Below are 7650 nucleotides of genomic sequence, written 5' to 3'. Positions count from 1 at the left end.
GCCTATCCCAGTACAAGTGCACAGTCCCAGGGCAAGTGGATAGGGGAGAGCAAGAACTTTTAAACTACACTCAAAACAAAGGTATCTCCCCAACAAGGAGGAAACACTTGGCTCTAGGAAGTGACCTTGGAGAAGGAAATGAATGCCTGTGGAAGTTAATGGTCCAGGAATGGGAATACCACCAGGAGAAAGGAAAAGGTCTGCCCATTTTTTCCCAGCAGCTATTGGCAGAAATTTGGGCTCTGTGACTTGAAGGCAAGGATCAGTCCCGTCCACAGACCTACTGCTGCCAGGTAAGCTGTGGGTTCCACTAGGATGGGAAGGGCTTCTGAAGAAAGGGCAGATACTCATCCAATGGCTTCCTTGCCAGAGTTCCCTGTCCCTAAATTCCTCCTGTCCCAGTGGCTACCACAGGATTATGATCTTCTCAATGTGTTGAATTGCACCACGTTCAGGAGACTGTGGCCTAGGAAGAGGGTATGTTGGGTTTTATACTGATCTTACCTGAGAAAAGAAAGAGAAGACAGAAATGGCTTTTTCCCAGGTAAGAGTCATATTCTTGGTTTATTGTTTTATCTGTTTTTCTTGAAATGAACTTTATAAAACTTATTGATTTTCCATTTCCAAGGTATCCTGTCTATCACATTTGCTCACATTCCCCCAGGCCTCCTCTCCCCTTTCATCTCCACACAAATCCCATTCTCTCCATTTTGGGGAATATCTATATAATATTAATGTCTAAATTAAAGACTCAATAATTATTTTAGTTTATATAAATTCAGTTAGAGCTCTATGAAAATAAACCTGTAAGTTAGAAAACATTAAAGGTTGTATAATTACTAATTTAATCTCTCCACTTGGGAGTGGAGAGGGGATACTTGGAATATTAGACTTTTAAGATAAAGACCAAAGTCTGTTGATACAATCTTTCTCTTCCAATAAATATCCTGGTTCACCAGGCATAAAAGAAAATTAGTTTTTCTTCTATTCTTTTTTCTTTTCTTCTTCTCTCCCTCTCTTTTTTTTAAATTATAGTCATATGTTTATTTAAAAATCTGATGTGCCAACATAGCGCCTTTCACAGCTCTGTGGAAACCTTTACAACCTTCATAAACTTCACAATCTTTTGCTTAGGTGTTGCCTTCGTGGGAGCCTTAGCAGCAGCCATTGCTATCTTTTCAGATGCTTGCTTAGCATTTTTTGCTTCCTTGGCAGCCCTGATGGCTTGTTCTTGTTGAGCCTTCCTAATTTCAGTTTTCTGATTCCTCTTGGCCATTATATCAGCAAGAGATACACCAGTGATGGCCCTCTGGAATTTAATTGCATGGTGGGCTCTTTTCTTTTGAATTTATTCCAACTGTCCCTTTTTGTGCTTTCTTCTGTAGAGGACAGTCCAGTTTATCTGCTGAAAATTCCTCTTAGAAAGGAATGCTGACTCACATTTTGCATTAAGTAATTGGAAAATCTTCCTGTTAGTCCTGGTGTAGTGTCTCCCATGTCCAGGGTAAATCTTGTACCCACTGAAACTGCAAAGCTTGAACTTTTTGGCTGCAGCAGCCAGGAATAAAGAAAGATTGTGAAGATAAAAATGAGTTTTTCTTTTTCTTTTTTTTTAGTGCCATCCTAATCTTGGGCCATTTCAGCATACGTTATATTCAAATTTTCCATAAAGTAGTTTCCTGGAACATCATACTACAATCCATGATATTGTGATTATAAGAAATATATGCTTGGTTTTCATCCATGGTTCCTGGCTTATAGCTCCCAAACCCTTGGTGTTTCTTGAGTGATTAGAGTAATGGGAGAGCATCTTTAGTTATATTTGCTCTCTGGTCCTCAGTTCCTGAAAGGTAAAATGAGTCTTTTTTTAATGTTTATTTTTTTAGACAGTCATAAAGATAAATGAGTGTCTTTTTTTAATGTTTAATTTTTTAGAGAGAGAGAAAGCAAACATGAGTGGGGGAGGGGCAGAGAGAGGGAGACAGAGTATCCCAAGCAGCCTCTATGCTGATAGCACAAAGCCTGATGTGGGGCTTGAACTCATGAACCATGAGATCCTGACCTAAACCAAAGTCAAACCTACTGAGCTACCCAGGCACCCCATGAAATGAATGTCTTATAATTTATAACCAACTCTTTCATCACAACTGGGTTTATGTTAATAAGGTGAGTTTTGGAAAGCACCTAAGGATGGGGGCTGGTTACTGATGAAGTTTTTTGGGGGTGATGTGGGTTTGTGGGGCCTGGAGCCAACAGCCAAGAAAAAATTCTTGAAGACATCTTTGGTACAAAAAGGTATATCTTATTAAAGCATAGGGATAGGACCTGTGGGCAGGAAGAGCTTCCCTGGATCCTGTGGAGGGACTGGTTATATACTTGGCAGTTGGGGGAGGTAAAGTCAAGGGGAAGTTTCCAATGAGATTTTCATATACTAAAGAAGACTCATAGGATAGTGGAGGCCTAGCTATTGTCAAGCTAAGGTTGTTTTTTTTTTTCATCCATCAGAGTATTAGCATTAAGACAGTAGGGAGTTCCTGGAGAAGCATTTTACTCTGCCAGACTTAAGTAGTTGTCGAGGGGCTGCAGGTTATAAGGAGATTCTATTTTTTCTGCCATTTCATTCTGCCTTTGTTTCCCACCTCAGTTACCAGGGAGCCAACCATGAATAGAGAGGTATAACTTTCAGTCCTACTTCCCTAATTCCCCACCCCTTACCTCAGACCTTTAGGAAGAGGAGAGGGACTGGAAGTTGAGTCAATCACCAGCAGCCAATTATTTAATAAATCGTACCTAAATCGAAGCTTTCATAAAAACTCAAAAGGAGGGGGTTGGAGAGCCTCCTGGTTGGGGAACCAGAATGCACCCACTTTCCACAGTGCAGGACCCCCAACTCCACAATCTCCTTTGTTTGAGACTTCACCCTATGCATCCCTTCACCTCAGTTGTTGATTTGTTTCCTTTAATATCCTTTGTAATTAATCAGTAATCTAGTGAGTTAATGGGTTTCCTGAGTTCTGTGAGCTGCTTTCACAAATTGATCAAACTCAATGAGGGGGTCATGTGAACCTTTGATTTATAGTCAGTCAGTCAGTCAGTCAGTCAGTCAGAAGTATGGTAACAACTTTGACTTGTGATTAGTATCTGAAGTTGAGGGTGGTCTGGTGGGACTGAACCCTTAACATGTGGGATCCTATACTATCTCCAGGTATATAGTGTCAGAATTGAGTTGGACTGTAGGAACCCAGCTGGTGTTGCAGAATTGCTTGGTGATGTAGGAAACCCCTCCTCCCCACCACTACCACACATATATCAGAACTGATGAGGGAGCATAAGGCAAGCTGAGGGCAAAGCACAAGTTAGCAACCCCTTCCACCCTCCAGGTGGGATATGTGTGACATTCCACAGGCTCACCTGGCTGCCCAAGAACAAAGTAAAGAGAAAAAAAAAACAATGGTTAACTGATTGAGATCATAGTCACACAAGATAGCAGTCTCCATCAGTTTGCACCTGTTAGTATATTACAAGAAAAAGACAATCTTATCAATAGCCTAACCTCCAGAAACCCAAGGACTCAATTTCTTGGAGTCCTAATAGCACCTTCCCCCAATGTTGATGTGGGGAACAAAGGCAAGATGAAACATAAATAAAATTAAATTTATTTATAGCCTGCAGCCTGTTGACAAATATTTGATATAGGCAGAGTAGAACATCCTCCAATAAACTCCCAACTGTCTTGTCTTAATGTCAATGCCTTGCTAGAGGGAAAGCAACCTTAGCTTGACAAGAACGAGGTCTCTAGTTCCTTTGAAAGTCCTTTTGGAAGCCTCCCTTTTACCTTTACCTTTCCAACTCCATAGTATATAATCAGTCACTCCTCACAACTCCAGTGAAGCTCTTCCCACCCACAGGTCCTGTCTTTGTGCTTTAATAAAATCACCTTTTTGCACCAAAGACATCTTGAGAATTCTTTCTTGGCCATCAGCTCTGAACTCCCACCTATCACTCCAAAACCACATCAGAACTGTGATCAAAACCCTTAAAATTTTGTTGGATCAATAATTGATATTGGCCTACAGAGTAAATCTTTATACATGAATGGAAAAATGTCACAACCAAAATTATAGTATAAAATACTCCAATCTAAAATAAAATGATAAGGTATAAAATAATTTAAATATAGATATAGGTTTTTGAAGAACACAGCTAACTAGAAGTGTTAGTATACTAACACTTGATTTATAGTCAGTAGTGCCCTGCCTTACTATTAGCCCAGCCAGGGTCAGGTCCATACCCTGCTACAAATCAGAGAGTGAATTTAGACAACCTGAGCCTAAAGCTTGTCTTTACAATGACAGTAAATCAGTGCTTGACTCATAAGTTTGTGAAGAATAAATGACTTAACACATGCCTTCATATCACTTGATGAAGTTTTGGGGTGATTGTGGGGTTTGTGGGGTCTGGAGCCAACAACTAAGAAAGAATTATTGAAGATATCTTTGGTGCAAATGAGAAGGAAAGCTGGTAAAGGCAGATAAAAAGGATCAGCCAGATGGATACTCCCCTTGTATACTTTTTGCTTCTGTAATCTTGCTTGCCTCTTGCATCAGCTGACTGACTGAGTAGCACAAATGATAAGTGTCCCCGCTTTTTATTTCTTGAGCCCCTGCAATCCCACCCACTTGTGCAGCTGATAGAGTTTCCAAGTACCTGGAAGGTGACCAGGCATAAAAGTAGGCCAGCGCCAGGGCTAGGGTTTCATCCTTTGGAGATGATTCTGCTGGGCCAGCACCGGTGCAGAATAAAGTATTTTCTGATTCCCTGAGTGCATGTTGCTTGTCTCTTCCTGGGCACTGAGTATTTGCTGTAACATTTCCAGTGCATTGGCCAGGAAGCTGGTAGCCATGTTGGCTCCTGTACTACTGTTGTCAAGAGCCAGCAGGGGCACCGCCATTTTGGGCCCCCACAATGGGAAAGAAGGTGCGCCACCAGCGGTTTCACTGAACCCTGATCCTGGCTGGCCTAATAATACCCAGCCTCTGCTGGACCCTGCAGGGAACCAGAAATTCTAATTGGACCCTGCGGGGAATCAGAAAATTCTTCCAGGACTGGACACCAGATCAGGTGAGTGTCCCTGGGGACCCAGGACCTAATTCAGGCCCACCCTAGAGGTGGAAGGGGAGCTTAATCACTTCCTGGGGAACATAGTCACCAAATAGGACTGGGAAGTCCTGAGTGGAAGTCTGCAATCTGTCAGAATATGTGTATGAGTGCCTGTGCTCCACGGTTTTGGCTATGGAGCCTAAGTGGATCCTACCCTCTGGTTCTGTGATGACCTCATATGGCTCAAGGCAGAATCACGTCCACAGAGGCCTGATCCAAGTCAGGGGTTTATACTGACCTGCCGATGCTGAGGTGTCTAAATCCCCACAAAGGGAATGACCAGGCAGACTAAACAACCTCTTCCCTCATGTTTGCCCTCATGTTTGTCTTCCTGTACATTGGGAGGGACCCATCTAGGATACCAGGATGGGGAAAATTCCTCAAAACCAACTGTTGGAGCCAACTGTCTCTGGTCAGTCTACCTCAGAATGGGGACTTTAAGGAATATTCCCAAGCAGCTGCTGAAACTCCCTTTGCTTTGGGGAAATTCCCTGTCTTCTCCAGACTGACATAGACTGACTAATTCTTCTACTGGAAAACAAAACAAAACAAGAACATGGAGTCTGCTCCTCTATCTGAGCTGACAAGACTTAAAACTGGGAATTCTCTTTCTCTGCTTTATGCTAGCACCTTGTCTTTCCTTTCCCCCCCCCCCCCTCCTGTTTCTGCACCAGAGTGAAGCCTTCATAACTGCATAATCTCAGTGCCTCAGGCACCATCAGCTCCTCCTCTCACCCTAGACATTGAGGGGTGAAGACCACCCACTTCAGATTTCCCCACCAGTGTTCCAGGTAAAAATTAACCATGGAGAACAAATTGTCTTAAGTGGACCCAAGTAAAAGCTATTCAGTGTTTAAGCTAATTTAAGTTTGTTGGTTTGCGATATACGTGTTTATCAACATTAAATTAAAGAAAATTATTCCACCTAGATTTGCTGAAGGTCAAAAAAAGCTCATGTTATCCTCTGTTCCAATTTGTTAGCAAAAGGATGACTTAAAGTAAGGGTTAACATTGTCTCAGTTTTCATAGGTAATTGTTAAGAAAGCTTTCAAAGTCTTTGGTAACCTAAAACGTTAAAGTTTTGCTTGCATGATAAATTGAGATTGAATTCGTTAGATATCTAATGAGATAACAGGATAAAGCACTAATTACTAGATGTATGTTTGTGCTTCTGACTTATTGCAGAGAAACTAAGATATTTGGATCTGTGGGAAAACATTCTTTATGCTTAATGGATTCATAAGTTTGCCACCTAAAAAAATTCTGATGTAACATAGAGTTCACAGTTGGTTACTACTTAGTTTTCACTGGAGACTAAGGTTTCTAAGAGTCAAAATTCTGCTAAATGTAGTTAAAACTGATGGAAATAAGGAAAGTAATTCTGTATGTAGAAAAGTAGATATGTAAAAAAGATATAAGGAATGGAAACACATTTTTGTTGAAAGTAAAAGAGAGTAATTTTGTCCTAAATGAGACTGGTTATTTGGAGACAAATGGCTTGGAACAAAATATGAATGCAAAGGAAAGTTGTAGAACGTTCATGAAGGGAAAGATTTTGAAAGAAATTTTACATGTAGTCAGGAAGGACTAAGGTTAAAATGAACAGATTTTAAAAGTATGCTGGTTTGAGATTGAAATTCTTCCTCCCTTGATTCAAAGGCTGGGAAAATGATGGCAATACCCTTGGTTCCAGCCTCCAAATCCTCTACATTTGTGTTTTTCATGTTTAGCATTGGAATGGATGCCTATGCCATATGAGGGATGGATGATATATGAAGGGCTTTTATTGAGATACATGAGAGCCATTTTATTAAACTTAGCCCAATGTATCCAAAAAATGGATATCAAAATGGCTGGAACACATTTATGTGGGTATTGTTGAAAAAGGCAGGGAAATAGACCTTGACTTTGGCTCCTAACCTCCCTTACAATAATCAATATGTAAGTTACTGTTGGGCAAAAATGAAATTAGTACATCATACAACAACCGGGGAAGTCTTGCTTGGTCACAGTCCATACTCCCAAGGTCCTGCAGGTGGGAAACGGAGGTGTAGGAGAAATTGTGGAAGACCAGGACACTTCTCAGAGGTAGGGTCAAGCCTGGATGAGAGCAACTACTCCCAGCCCTCGTGAGACTGGCAGAGCCTTTAGGTGCCAGTTGCATAGCCAGCCCAAACGCAAGGCCAGGAGATGATGTTCTCCCGGCCAGCTATAGCAAATTGAGATAAGGGATGGCTTTCTTTTTTTTTTTTTTTTTTAATTTTTTTTAATGTTTATTTATTTTTGAGACAGAGAGAGACAGCGCATGAATGGGGGAGGGGCAGAGAGAGAGGGAGACACAGAATCGAAAGCAGGCTCCAGGCTCTGAGCCATCAGCCCAGAGCCTGACGCAGGGCTCGAACTCAGAAACCGTGAGATCGTGACCTGAGCTGAAGTCGGACACTCAACCGACTGAGCCACCCAGATGCCCCGATAAAGAATGGCTTTCTT

The 7650-nt window shown here is 41.6% G+C and overlaps 1 long non-coding RNA gene across 1 annotated transcript; it reads left to right on the top strand.

Annotated features, from left to right (window-relative positions):
* The first annotated feature begins 1453 nt into the window (after positions 1 to 1453).
* LOC122471031 lies at positions 1454 to 3995 on the top strand. The gene is made up of 3 exons (XR_006294068.1): positions 1454 to 1576; positions 3344 to 3355; positions 3983 to 3995. It is a non-coding gene; the product is annotated as an uncharacterized LOC122471031 (long non-coding RNA).
* The last annotated feature ends 3655 nt before the right edge of the window (positions 3996 to 7650 follow it).

This window comes from Prionailurus bengalensis, chromosome D3 (assembly GCF_016509475.1).
Source record: "Prionailurus bengalensis isolate Pbe53 chromosome D3, Fcat_Pben_1.1_paternal_pri, whole genome shotgun sequence".
Taxonomy (NCBI): domain Eukaryota; kingdom Metazoa; phylum Chordata; class Mammalia; order Carnivora; family Felidae; genus Prionailurus; species Prionailurus bengalensis.
The sequence above is the reverse complement of the archived record's forward strand: the minus strand, read 5'-3'. Positions and strand labels throughout refer to the sequence as shown.